The sequence below is a fragment of the Triticum aestivum genome, chromosome 1A (assembly GCF_018294505.1).
Source record: "Triticum aestivum cultivar Chinese Spring chromosome 1A, IWGSC CS RefSeq v2.1, whole genome shotgun sequence".
In the NCBI taxonomy this organism is placed as follows: domain Eukaryota; kingdom Viridiplantae; phylum Streptophyta; class Magnoliopsida; order Poales; family Poaceae; genus Triticum; species Triticum aestivum.
In genome coordinates this window covers 23278841-23294142 of record NC_057794.1, presented here as the reverse complement: position 1 = coordinate 23294142, position 15302 = coordinate 23278841, and the positions used below count along the sequence as shown (strand labels likewise).

General features: G+C 40.0%; 1 pseudogene; it reads right to left on the bottom strand.

Moving 5' to 3' along the window:
* Positions 1–11627: 11627 nt before the first annotated feature.
* On the bottom strand, positions 11628–14564 carry LOC123072102 (protoheme IX farnesyltransferase, mitochondrial-like; annotated as a pseudogene).
* Positions 14565–15302: the final 738 nt, after the last annotated feature.

The following is a 15302-nucleotide window of genomic DNA, read 5'->3' as shown; positions in this document are numbered from 1 at the left end:
AAATACTTGGATTAATATGTTTTTGTTTAAATACATGTCCAAATTTTTTCACACACATTGAATATTATTTATTACATTTTTCGTATGCATGAGAAACAATTTCTCTATACACATTAAAAGAAATTCAAATGCTTGGTTAACATTTGTTTAAATGCTTTATGTAATTTTTTGTGTAATAAATTTATTTGGAAGTATAAAATGAAAGTAAAAAAGGAATAGAAAACATGACAAAAAACACAAAAAAACAAGGTTGTGGTCTCCCATGCGCCTGGGCTGGTGCAACTCGCCTTATGCTTGACGTTAGAATTCCCTCGGTCTCGCTAGAAGTGAAGCATAGCCGTGCCCCTTAACACTGGGCAACTAGATTGAGTGAACTCGAGCAGATAGCTTGACTAGAGCCAGACGACAGCGCCTTGAGCCTGCGATTCAGCTAATACAATCGCCAATTCATAAAACTGGGCATCGCTGCGCCGCACGCTCGCATCGGCCATCAGAAGCAACCGCCGCATCATCAGTTGGTTGTCGCGAATCGCCATGAATTAGTTTGCCGCTTGTCGCCCGATTGATCGCCTGCCCACCTCCTCCGCGTACGCATTCAACAACAACACAACACAACACACACGATGCATCTGCATCCAGCAGTCAAGCTGACAACGGCGGCGTGCGTAAGTCACTCATCGTCTGATTGTTCTTTGTGAATGTTCTATTTATTTTTTTAATCTTGATTTCTCCAAATTTTTAGTCGAGAATAAAGGATTATATTCATTGTTTAATTTTGTGTTCATTAATCTATTGTAGTATCCAGTCAAATTTGACTACCGCTTGCATTGGCTCGCTGTAAAAGTTGTGAAGAAGTGCAAGAAAAACAAGATGTATTTTATGCATCTAAATTTATGCATTCTGACCATTTTTGTGCGAATAGCATTATAACTATTCAAATTTCTAAGCTGTCCACCATGCTACCATCACTATCTAACTTGATCCGTCTTGTTCTTGCAATGTAACTAAATTATTGGAGACACAGTTGCCACAAATAATAATTTACAGTTTCATTGCTATTATTATGAACTTTTTATGTCTTACATCATTGTACAGCAAAACAAAAAAGTTGACTCCACATTCCCATGTCGGAAATCCTGGCTCTGCCACTATGGCTCACCCAGAGCGAGATGTGACACGTAGCTCTAGTGAAGAAAGACCCACCCATGGCTTGTCATATAGCTACCATCGATCCACATGGATACCAAAAAGTGTGATTGTTGATGAACAATCAACAAGCAATGGAGCACAACTAATGGGGAAATCTATGGTGAAGTAATGGTGCCATTGAACACAACAAAATAGAATAAAGTAGGTAAATGCACGCATCAGGTTTACTAGATGCAAACGCGCTTTGCCATATTTTGTCGATGTGCATAAAGTCCATCAACTTTATGGTATAAGAAAGAGATGGATATACATAGAAAACTGAATCAAAATATGAACGATCACCTTTGCCTTGATGCCCGCCTAATTCATGACATGGATGAGCATTGCGCAAATCAGGATTGAACATCGAATGGACAACCAGGTCCACGCCCCAAATTCAATGCAAACAAAGAGTTGCATATTTAACTGGATGTAACTGCGAGCAATATATCGTATTGCAGCCATGCATTTTATGAATTCTCATGTTAATGGGTACCGAGAGTTGAACCAAAGGACATATAACGACAGTTCTTTTACTTCACAAGAACACATTAGCAGCAAGAGCAAATCAATTCATGATTGTAGATGAATTATACAATCAAATTCTGTGACGAAATAAGAAGAATGGTAATGCATGCTGGTTTGTAGAACTCTCTTTTGGAGGTTTACTCTGCTGTTAATTTGTCACAACAGGTCCTCAGCATAACCATACAGTTATCTCTTTAGTAATAGTACTATGATATTGTTTCCATTTTTTAACTAATCAAGATAAAAGAATTATCACGGACAACTCGAAAGCAGACATGCATTGCACAAACTCTAGGGGGTAAAAGTCTGTTTAAGGCATTATAGAAACACATTCACACTCACGTTCAATACAGTTTCTTGCTACAACAGAAACTGTATCATTTAGCTCAGAATAATTATGGGGAAAGCAAATGACGCTAGCTAGACATTGAAATATTTGAGTATCTTGCTTGACCAACATAAAACACATTAGTCTCTAGCGACTCACAGAATGCACTTTCCAAAAACAAATATGCAAAATTCTCATTACAAAACTTGTGCATGACTACGATCCCATGTAGAGATGCATCAAAAGTTAGGCCCTCGTGAAAACATAAAGTATTGATTTTTTTGCCCACACCTTTACGAATGTTATCTCATCATGAAAATTTGCACACGTGTAGGAAAAAACATAAATGTTTCTTGCCAAAAAAATTCTGATTTTGTTTACTATTTTCTTGGATTTTACTGTTCATCCGAGATCTTGTGAGCTCTGGTTCACAATAGCACTTTCGCTATTATTGTTCCTACCTTGAATTTAAGTACATCAAGCAAGATTGACGGCAGCATTAAGTGAATACATCGTAACATGTGGTTGTTTTTTGCAAACCTAGCCACAAATGTGGTTGTTTTTTGCAATTAACTCACCTGAAAGAGCAAACTCCTGCAACAGAGCATTTAGGGAGACAAAGTTCAGTGGCATTTAGGGAGACAACGTGTTGTGGTCCTACGTCATCGGCATTTTACAAAGAAGTCCCTGTGTTTTTTGATATTCAACCTGCAGTCCTATTTTAATTAAGAGAATAGAACATTTTTCGGATTTTACACAAAACCCCCTACACTTTCAGGTAATCAACCCATAGTTCAGTTTTAAGTGACAAATTAAATCAGTCTTTGTGTTTTTACAGAAAGCAGCATGCCTTTTATGCTAATTAACCCACATTCTACATAGAACAATTTTTAAAAAAATATCCATATCTTTTGGACCATAACATCAATTTTAACATGTTATATATGAAATTTGATTTGAAAAATATGTAGAATCCGCATATAATTTTATTTTTACCTCTTGACCATTTTTAAAATGTTATTTGGAGTGCAACCTTAATCAGTAGTGCACAAACAAATTGAAGATGAAATAAATGTAGCTAATGAAAAACCTCATCTTATGCCGCGAGAGAGCGCGTTGTGCTTTTGTAAGCACTATGATCATCGTATGCGAGAATGCGACGATCGATAAATGGCAACAAGATGGGATGTCATGTCGAAATAAAGAACATGGACCTATTGGTTTCTTGACTCATGATTATTTGGGTTACAGTGGTATCTTTTTCTCCCGTCCCAACGCATGGGATCTTTTTTGCTACTAATAATAATAAAAGGGCTATTGCTTCTGGTGGTACATTATCGGAATTACTCCCAAAGTTGCAAAATATTACCTGCCGATGCCACCTAGAAGTTATAAAAAAGGTTTCACACAGGGAAATCCCTTCTTGGGCCGGCATAGTACAAACATTTTATACTGCGCTCTGTGCGAGCTGGGAGAACAAACAACGCGCATGTTTGGGCCGGCCCATGTTTGGGCGGTCTGTTTTCCAAAAATCGTATTTTATTTTTCGTTTTCGTTTTTCATCAGCGTTTTTTGTAATTTAAATAATTTGAATTAGAAAAATACAAAATTTATAAACATGATAATTTTGAAATAAAGTCTTTAATAATTCATAAATGTTTATGGACTCAGAACATGTTCGTGACTTTTAGAAAATGTTTGCGTATTCATAACATATTCACAGTTCTCACAACAAATGCATGGGAATCAAAAAATGTTCATGATTTATTAAAAAAGTTTGTGTATCCAAAACATTAATGAAATTGAATAAAATTTCACCAATTCAAAAATGTTGACGAATTGAAAAATATATTTAAAAAATAAAAAATTGTTCGTGACATACAAATACTTTATTCATTGATAAAATGTCTGCTGATTCAAAAAATGGTCATGCATTTCAAAAGTGTTCGTTAAATCACAATAATTTTCATGAATTTCAAAAATTGTTCCACCAAACAATTTCGAAGGAAATGTCCATTGATTCTACGAATGTTAACCTATTGAAGAAAAATATTTTACAAACGTTCACAATTATAAAAAAATGTTTGCAAATAGTATAAAATGTTCTTGATTTTAGAAAATTTTCGAAAATCTGTAAAAATGTTCAATAATTTGAAATATGTTCACGATTTCAGATATGCTCACGAGTTTAAAAATATGTTCATGATTTTTAAAAAAGTTATTACGATTTCAAGAAAATGAGAGTGATAGTGTATCCCAGTGATGCAGTAAAATGTGGTCATGGCCCATTGAGTGCACGGGCCCTTTGTCTAGATCAAAAAAATGTTCATGAATTTCAAAAATTGTACCAGCAATTTCCAAAAAAAATCATCAATTCTAGAAATTTTCACCGATTGAAGAAAATTGTTTAAGAAAATGTTAACTGTTTTAAAAAATATTTGCAAATTTTATAAAATGTTAATAAATTCAAAACGTGATCTTGATTAAATGTTTAAAAATTTGTAAAAGTGTTTAAGGATTTGAAACATGTTCACAATTTCAGATATGTGCACGAGTTTAAAAGAATATTCTTGATTTCATGAAATTGAGAGTGATAGTTTATCTCGGTGATGGAGCAAAATGTAGTCATGGCCATTGGAGATTATGCAAAAAAAATCTCTTGTTGCAACACACAGGCCCTATTGCTAGTGCCACTAAAGTAATAATGCTAGGACGAACATGGGGCTTGCTTGGTGCTTTTGTTAGGAACGTTAGCAAAGAACGTGCCAGATTCTCGTTTGCATGCTTTATTTATTGCCTTCGAAGTTTTTTTTTTGCCTTCCAAGTTTTCTGTTACACCAACTTATGAGAATGTGGTCTGCAATATTTTTCTTATCTACTTATATGGTCCAAAAAAGACAGGGGCAGGTCCGGCATGGGGGCGTGTAGGGGCGGCCACCACGGGTAAACTTTTGGAACCTAGGATTACCCGTTACTACTTTGGCTACCATGGGGGGCGGGAGTGAAGCTTTGTTCTTGTTTTCAGGGTTGTATGTCTGCATAGCTGGGGAGATCAAGCAGGAAGATGAGAGGGGGGAAGATTCCATTTCGTTTTATGAGATCGGCTATCAGTTAAGTCGCAGAAACCGGCAGTACATGCCCAGTTGAACTTAAACCCATTTTATCTATACATGCTTGAGCCTTGACGCTCCCAATTCCGCTAGTTTTCAATGGACGATCGATCCGGAAAATCGTTCAGGTCAAAAACACCTCCATGCACGTCGACTCGCTGCCTTGCCGCGGCGCTGCCAAAGTCCCACCGAAGGCGTTGGATGGGGAAGGATGAAGTCCACCCGTTCCTGCTCAGGGCGCAGCCCGCACGCAAGACATCATCTCCATAACACCGCACCCTGCTCAAATTTGTAATTAGCAGCCAACAAGGCAGTAAGCAGCAGGTTCTTCCACTCTCCTCGTAAACTTGTCTTCTTCCAGGGGCTGCTTCTCCAATTCCATTATTTGATTTCTTGTCATATTGGCCTAATGGAAGGTTGTAGATCTCCAAGTTAGAATTTATATGCATATTCGGTTGTGTTATATATTTTTCGCTAGTTTTTGATAATGTAATTATTTTGAAGAATTAGTTTTGTTGATCAGCTTGCCAAGTTCAATACTACTTGGCCAATTAATTCTGTTGAATGTCTTATTTAATTGTATCATGGCATCGATTTTTTGTTTCCTTTAAAAGTTTATCCCGGGTAACTTCAAATTCTGGATCCCCACTGATAAAGGTGAGGGGTGTCTTGGGTCGACAATATATGCTATTACCTCCAACTACATATAAATAAGCAACATCAAACGAAAGTGCCATCAGAGCTTCACTTGTTTTAGTCCCATTCACGCGGTTTGGTACATGACTCGTAAATTCTCCCAACAAATGAACTTATGATATGTCTTCAATATAGTAGATAGAGCAGGAATCTTGCATTGAATTAACGTCATATAACATTTTCCTTTGCATGTTACACGACATGCAGCACTTGCTGAAACGCTCGTGATATATATAAGAGGTTGTTGCATTGCGTGTTCTCCCCAACTCATCTAATGCCCATCCATATAATACAATAGCTAGCAAGAAGAAATACAAGAGAGAAAGCAAGCTGAAGATAAATTCAAGTTTATAGTCATGTAAATTGGAATGAGAAGAATCAGAAACACATGTTGTCTATGTTGGATGTATAGGCTGAGAGACAGAACTCAGAGAAGCACGTCTCAAGAAGTTGGACTTGTATTAGGGCACAGCAATACCACGTATCTTCCTGGAGATGCTACAACAATAAACAAAGTGGTACCAGATCACGATTTTTGTCTGCCAATAGGTATGTTCGTTCATAGTTTAAATACGAGTACATGATTCATGTTTCTGTTATGACGATTATCAAAGGAGATGTAATGTTATGAGTCCAATACTTGTCTTTCAAGCCAAGCCATGCTTTGTATATGTAGAGGCAGTCATTTAGGATAACAAGCACTAAATAAATAAAAGCCATTTTCAACTCTATCCTCCTTTCTGTCCAATAACGATGTCATCATGTTTAATTACATTGTTAGTAAATTACACAAAACTGGTTGATGTATCGAATAGTGAATAATATATTGGGGTAATCTCTCACAACAAACACAAACAAAGTCCTTACCGTTTGAACGAAAATAATGTGTCAGACCCACATGTAAGGTTCAACATAATGTTGGCTGGCATCTTAAGACGCGTGATACAGCCTGATGCAATTTCCTTTACTCTCTGACATGTTGAAGCTAGGCCATGTCACTCTCTTTCAAAGTGTGTCCAAGCTACATCACATGACTATACACCTATCTTATTGTTGAACCACCATCCAAACCGGCTGTAGGTATCCCGTGCTACCGTCTCCCAACAGTGTACACACATTTATTACTTCTCTACTTATATTGTCCAAAAAGGTGAGAAGTGCCTTTGGTCGACATTGTATGATATTACCTCCAACTACATATACACGACACCAATGAGAGTAACATCAGAGCTTCATCCATTTTCAGTCCCGTTCATACGGTTTGGTACAGGACTCATAAGTTCTTCCAACAAATGAGCTTATGATATATCTTCAATGAACAATGGTAGTAGATAGAGCAGGAATCTTGCATTGAATTAACGTCATAGTACATTTTCCTTTGCAACACTTACTCGATCGCTCATGATATAAGAGGCTGTAGCATTGCTTTCTTCTTGTCACTTCTCATACCCATCCATATAATACAATAGCTAGCTAGTAGAAATACAAGAGAGAAAACAATCTAGGATAATATAATTCATGTATAGAGTCCTGCTCATTGGAATGAGAGGAATCAGAAAGGCTTGTTGACTCAGTTCGATGTCTAGGTCGAGACACAGAAAGCTGAGCAGCACAGCTTTCAAAGCTGGACTTGTATTACGGCACCACAGTACCACATAGAATTTTGGCAATACTACAGCTATAAACAAAGTGATACTAGATCATGATGTCTGGCAGCCTATCAGCATGATTCGGTCGTAGTTTAAAGTATCAGAGTACACGATTCATGGTTTTCTTGCGAGGACTAGCAAAGGATTGGATAGCAAGCAAGAAACGAATGGAAGTCACTTTCATCTCAAACCTCCTCTCTCTCTCTTGAATAAAGATGTCACTTTATGTCATCGTGTTCAATTACACTATGAGTAAATTACACAAAACTTTAATATTGATGGTTGATGTAACAAATAGTCAAAACAATATATTTGAGTAATCTCTCACAACAAACACAAGAAAACCATGATTGATTGTGTGTCGCCTGCTCACTTCCTCCGCGTACGCACTTAGCAGTGACACAACATAGCACACACGACACATTTGCATCTAGCAGTCAAGTGGCAACGGCGGCGTGCGTAAATCAACCATCCTCTGATTGTTCTTTGTGAATGTTCTATTTATTTTTCTTAATATTCATTTCTCCAAATTGTTAGTCGAGAATAGAGGATTATATTCATTGTTTACTTTTGTTTTTATTAATCTATTGTATTATCCAGTCAAATTTGACCGTAATTTTCATTGGCTCGTTATAAAAGTTGTGAAGAAGTGGAAGAAAAACAAGATGTATTTTATGCATCTAAATTTCTAGATTATGACCGTTATTTGGTAATAGCATTATGACCTTTTAAATTTCTAAGACTGTCCACCATGCTACCACACTATCTAACATAATTCATCTTGTTCTTGCAATGTAACTAAATTATTGGAGACACAATTGCCACAATTTATAATTTACAGTTTCTTTGTTATTATTATGAACTTCTTTATGTCTTAAATCGTTCTACAAGAAAAAAACAATTTGACTCCACATTCCCATGTCGGAAATCCTTGCTCTGCCACTATGGCTCACCCAGAGCAAGATGTGACACTAGCTCTACTGAATAAAGACACACCCGTGGCTAGTCAAATAGCTACCATTGATCCATATGGATACCAAATAGTGTGATGGTTGATGAACAATGAACAAAAGTAAGGGAGCACAACTAATGGAGAAATCTATGGTGAAGTAATGGCGCAATTGAACACAACAAAATAAAATATGTAATTGCATGCATCAGTTTTATTGATGTTGGTTGAGGGTTTATGAAATATAATAGCAAACTAGATAAACGAGTAATGCCCATGTGCGAGAACTGGGTTTATATGCATGGTCATGTGAAATATACTTTTCGATAAAGGGAATATATTAATATCACGAAGATACCAATTACACCCAGCCTCTGCACCAACAAAATGTCAAAAAGACATAAAGGATGCACACAGCCAAGAAGAAAATAAAAAAGAGAGAAAAAGAAAACAAAGACCCCCATCACGGTGATGAAAAACTCGCAACAACAACACTCTAACCACCATCGAAGACAACACCTGGACTACAAAAGTGATTCTCCAAAAGCAACACCTTCAAGAAGGAAATAATGCACAAACGTTGTCGTGGCCCGATCGAAGAACCTGGGTTTTCACCCCGGAGAAAGTCCAAGTTTCCAAAACAATCCCTTCAACAAGGTCATTGCCAAGTACAACCAACGAAGGCCAGACTATGAGTTTTCACCCTAGAAACCGCGACTTGGTACTCGAGGAGCACCATCAAAAATGCAGTCTGCCTGTGCTGCCACCTCCTCTTGCCAAGGCTGGTGTTGCAAGTCGTCAAACACTCGACACACAGGAAGAACATGTGCCGCATAGTCTTCATCACAGCCAATACACATCTCCGCCATTATAAACCTTCGATCATAACCACATGACTTTCTCCACCTCTATCAATTTCTTGGAAATCTATATTTAGACATGTCCCATGACATCGACCAAAAGGAGAAGCTTCGCTCCACGCCCTCATGAAACCTCACTGGCTGAAGGCGAGGGTGCACATGACCAGATCAATTCCAATCTAGATATCGAGTGGCGTAAGGCACATCGTCGGAGATCTCCGATAGGAACACCGGAACTCATCAACAGGCAGATCAAGGAGGCTGATTTCAAGCAGATTTGCTACTTGGTGCAAGAAGATGAGCAGGGCCAATCCACCTTTAATCCCAAGCCAGCGGCCCCCACACCACCAACTTACCGTCGGGGAGAAGACGAGGCCGCCATTGGTCTTCCGGCGCTGAACAGATAGAACAATCGAGTGTCGCACCAGATCAGGCCCAGCGCCGCTGCCCCGCGCTTGACGCAAACAACAACATCCGGACCGCGACTCGCGGGCCCAGATTGAACCTAGGAAGGGTCCGCGTTGCCAACGCCCGCACGCCACGGATCAGCACGCCGAAGAGCCACCTAGTCGCTCCGACAAAGGCCAGCATCGTCGCCTCGTCTTCTCGCCCGTTGATCTTCCCGCGTGCACACCCTACGCCATGTTCCTCCGCCCCGAGACATAGCAGATGTGCGCCTCCTCTGCCCTTCGCCCTTCGGCGAGACGGGCACCGCCACCGCAGCCGGCGCCGCCGGCGGCAGCGGCCATGGGAATCGAGATGGGGAGCGGTTGACTAGGGTTGCGGGGGGCCTTCGGAGTCGCTCGAGCGGGAGCGACCCCGGGGGGCGATTCAGGTGAAATATGCTGCTTCAACATTTTAACTCCATCCACTCCCCATGACCCCTTAATCCTTATGATCTATTCCTGCCTATTTATAGGTTCTTCACACCTTCTAAAGCATTGCATTCTACCTATCCTTCTCTCCTTTCTTCTGCAAATTGCTTCACATGGTAGTTCAACTTGAGACATCTTCTCGTGATATATACTTTCCACATTTTCTTGTGATATATACTCTCCACCTTTACCACTAAATTTATCCCCGCTCACCTTCGGATCCATATCTACTTCCCTCATGTGACTCAAGCCTATCTACTACTTGCCTCATCTAATCCCCTTCTTGAATCATGGTATAAGTGGGAGGGGAGAAAGAAAACAAGGATGGATGGTGATAGAACATTCCCATTGAGTTGGCCACAAGGCATTGCACACCCTGCTCAACAATCTTGGGTCTGCTCTTGGAGGAGTGCAACCTGAAGGAGTGAATCAGGGATCGGGGGCCTTGAGAATGAGATTTTGTTTCTCCACAAGGGGAAACATTTCAAGCCACTAGACATGGGAGGCATAGGGAAAGGAAGAGTAACTTGAAATGGCAGATCTTCTACAGGCCCCTTTTATGTCTCTTCACATTCTCCTGCATTAACTACTAGAGTCCTAAAAACCGTTTGCTAGCTTCTTGGAGTTTCTACGGCATTCTTCTTCTTCACTCCAGCATGCTATTCTTCTAAATGTAAACAATCCATAGCATTTGAGAACACAGACGAGGGAGCTTGTCTATGGTCAACGTATGATTGGACTCCAGATCATCTCGGAACACATGTATGTGCACACACCATAGGTTTCATTCTCTCATTGGTAGACAAAAAATCTCCCTCGTCCTTGGTCGGAAATACAAGTTGGAAAAATCATTGCCTTCGTCTTCAAAGAGGATTGCACTCAAAATGCTGCAATAGCCATCTTGGCCTGGGGTTACTAACAGCGCCTTCAAGTCTGGTTACATCACCACACGATCAAGTCAGCAGTAACGTCCATCGTTACTACGACGTTGTTACTACATGGCCATGCGGCTGCCGTATTCCCTTGACTTGTCACTCCTACATAAGCCGAAGCCAAGATAGCCTCTAGACAAAACTTACAAGCTCGCAAGATGCACGCTGTAACCACATTGTCCATACAAGAGAAAACATCCTGCAGAAGTACGATGCTACGACTAGAACAGGTGGCATGAACATGGGTAAAAGCTCCTACATGTGCAACTCATGCCTAGATTATCCACATGCTCATTGCATTCACGAAATTCCCAAATCATGAGCATTGCCGCGAAATCCCCCTGACAGCTCAACTTTATATTTTTTCCAAATAAAAATTACGCTCATCATTCTCAGATTTTTTTAGCAATACAAAGTGGATCTCCCATGAGCAGGAAAAATTCTTGTGGAAGAGCGAAAAAGAATTTCCTTACAACAGAAAAAAAAAGGAAGGAATGCTAGGAAGGCATTGATTACTCATGAGCTTGGCCAGATATGTACATAGGTACAGGTAAGAAGGGGAATGGGGCTACAGAAACATAGTCAACTGCAGGGCGTGACTGAGCACGATGATGTTCCCTTTTCTGTCTAGCTCTTTCTTCGTCGTCCCGCAGCTCAGCAACACAAAGAACTCCAGCGATCTCGCTATTCTCATTGGTTAGGCAGCCGATGCAATATAAGTCCTGCCATTAAAGCAGGAAGATACAAAAGGCTGCCATGGAACATTCTTCTTGCACTCTTGTGAGTAGGATCCAGTACAAATGATAAGGCTCCAATGGTAAGGCCCGTCGTTAGAAGTGATGCTTCAAAACTGAACCATCCAGATGTTAGACCCCCTACAGATTAACAATTTGTTAGTTCCATGAGTAGCATCTCAAGTTTGACCAAGTTTATTTGTTACAAGTAGAAGCAAATGGAAATTATTAGAGAACCTATATGATCATTGGTACTTACAGTTATACCCAATATGCATGATTACATATCCCAAGTTTGACCAATTTTATTACAAGTAATGGAAACTAGAGAACCAATATGCATTATTACTACTTACAGTTGTATGCAAGTAACCCCAATGGCAGCATGTAGAGACAATTCCTGAGTGATACCCATGCAGTTCTTGTACCACTAGGATCAGCAAAAGAGAGCATTCGGTACCTGAATCAACAAGTCAATCAATGTAAAGGCCTGTAACAATTTTGATGTAACTTCTACACTAGATAGATCTAGTAATAACCAGTTGGAATTAATAATTGAGTTACCCTCCAGCAACGTAGTCGTCACGGCATAAGTACGCAAGGGCCATGAAATGTGGTAACTGCCAAAAGTACAAAGCAGCAGGCAGAATCATAGAGTTGAGTGACACTTCAGATGCTGCTGCTGCCCACCTGTATCAAGATAAATAAGGCCGGCCAAATGCCATGTAAACATATTGCACAGCTCGATTCATATTCATTCAATAAATAAACAGGAGTGCAATACTGTACAGAATATATGCCCATGATGCCTATAAGCAACCCCCTTTTTTATTTGCTTGCTTAACATGTCATTTATATCACCTGAAACAGCCTCCAAGGCAGCGGTATCATCAATTTGGTGCTTTAAGTTAGCAGCCATGGATTTGAGAGTAGTTCATAACTTCAATTTGTTTGTTTAAGCTGGTAGGTCCAGATGTCTCTACGATATATATGTTGCTTTTATTCTAACAGATCTGTTATGGCCGTGGGTGCACAAGGCAGCAGGATATAGGCTCATCCGTGAAGGCATTGGATAGATTATGCTAGAGATAGGAAAGGTAAGAAAAGGAGTAATTCAAGTACTCCCTCCCTAGGAACAAAATGAGGCAGTACTAAGTTTGTGAGGGTGCAGGGAGAACGAGACATCGATGATGTGCATGAGTAGTCGCGAGAGTCGTCACTATGTGTGTGTGCGTGCGCACACACATAGACATGCATATCCGTGTTTACGTAAAATTCTTAGCTTGCAAAACGCTCTTAAATTGTGAGACGGAGGGAGTAGTAATTATCCTTGTTGGATACAGTTGAGTCCATTACAAAGAGTGTAGTTAAACTAAGAAGAGCCCAGGTGAACTAGGAAGGTAGCTATGGTTTGGTCTTGAGTTTAAACCATAGTAAACAAAAGGCACGCCTAGGCTCTAGGCAATAGCAAAACGCCTAGTGCTTAATGTGCGCATAATTATGCTTAAGCATGTGCTTTGGTCAGAAAAACGCAAGGCGGTGGCAAAACTCGCAATTAGCGCCTACCGTCTTTTAAAACTTCGGTTTAAACTGAAATACGACTTGCAGATCAAGTTAGCCGTCCTACTTAAAGGACTAGCATGTATCACATTTAATCACTCGATAAGAGAATAGTTTATCAATCTGTCATCTCCCTCGTTCGTCCTCCCTAAGCCATGTTCTATTACCCAATCCCATACGCCGTGCCATGCAGTGATCTTCATGGCAGTACTAAACCAGGTTGTTCCAGTGGCCAGGCCATTAAATGACTAAATCAGGGAGCACAATAAGAACTTAAACCAGGGGATGAAGAGCATACACACGCTCCATTATTCAACATATAAAATACGCCCTTCAACCTAGAAAGTCCATATGTGTGTCTTCAGCAGTAACATACCCTAGAAGTGGCGGAATGGCCCCAACAACTGCTCCCACCCATGTATTAACATGGTGTATTTGCTTCAGTGGAGTGTACACAAATGTATACAGAATGAGATTGGATGCTGCAAGCCCAGCAGCTAAGTAATTAGCCTGCAAGACATTGCCAAAGTTTCGCAATGTTCAGTTCCAATAACAGCACTATACCAACTACAGCGACCGTACACAATTCAAACAAAGTGTAGAGCAAGTACAGGCAAACAGCAAAGAGCCGAACCTTGCAAGCCAATAATGCTGTTCCTGCAGCTCCAACACTTGTAGCCCACATGGCAGCATGCACAGGACTAATACGCCCTGATGGTAGGGGCCGTCGCATTGTCCTTTTCATTTTAGCATCATTCTTTATCTCGAACACCTGAAAAGGACGTCGATGCACCAAGTTCATTGTCTCTAAGCGTGATAATCAGGTGTATAATGATATCTATAAGTCCCAATACAATGTGAATATGTAGGAAAATCAGAATAACTTGTCAAAAAGTGATATTAAAGTATGAGGTTGCGTGACAATGAACACAAAAGGAATTCAAGAATGTGAACACAAAGAATTAATGGAAAAGGCTACCCCAAAAAACAAGCACATACCTGGTTGAGAGTGTTGGCAGATGCTGCAACCATCATGGTACCAGTGCATGTGTAGCAAAGTCCAGCAATGTCTACGATGCTGCCACTCCCGAGCACATATCCAGCCCCCGATGTTGCCACAACAAGTGCACTAGATACCATAAAAAGGGAACGTATAATAAAATAAAATAAATGCAACAAGAGAACAAATAATTCGTCAGTTACAAGGAGTTCCAAAATGCAAGACACAGACCATGGCAAACTCATATATATCACCATATGCGGACATATTGCAAGAAGTCGAGTGCCATTACAATTTATGAAATCTGATGAATGGCAAAAACTAATGATACTGAACACCGTATGATAAAAACATTAAAAGCTAGTTCATTTTTACCATCTTAGCTTTTCAGGGCACACTAAACCACTAATCGACCGCTATGCATACATTGTCAAGGTGGACCGACCAAGGCAGTAATGATTTGGCAGCGGCCACTATCTGCTATCTAGGATCTCCACTGCGCACAAAAGTTTTGGCCAAGCCCTAACATTGCATGGCATGGGTCCAAAAGCACAACAAACTGGATGGTGAAGCAAAAAACAAGAACAAGAAGAGGAGAGGTCATGTGTCAAACGAACCCAGTCTCCAGTACACTTACAACTCCATTTCTACATCATAAACAGAAGGGCTACATCAGCTAGTTTGTCACATAGCATCGTATGTTCACCGAACAGCATCAGAGGTTAATCTCACAGAGCCAGTACTACGAAGCCCAAGGTTCGCAATCCACCATACTAGACCCTACACCGTTAAGGGGTATTAATGAGTTCGTGCTCAGCTGTTAAGGGCTATTCATTTCTTCTGAATCTAGCCACAAGAACTGAAGAGCGTATATCTACTTCATTATGAAAAAC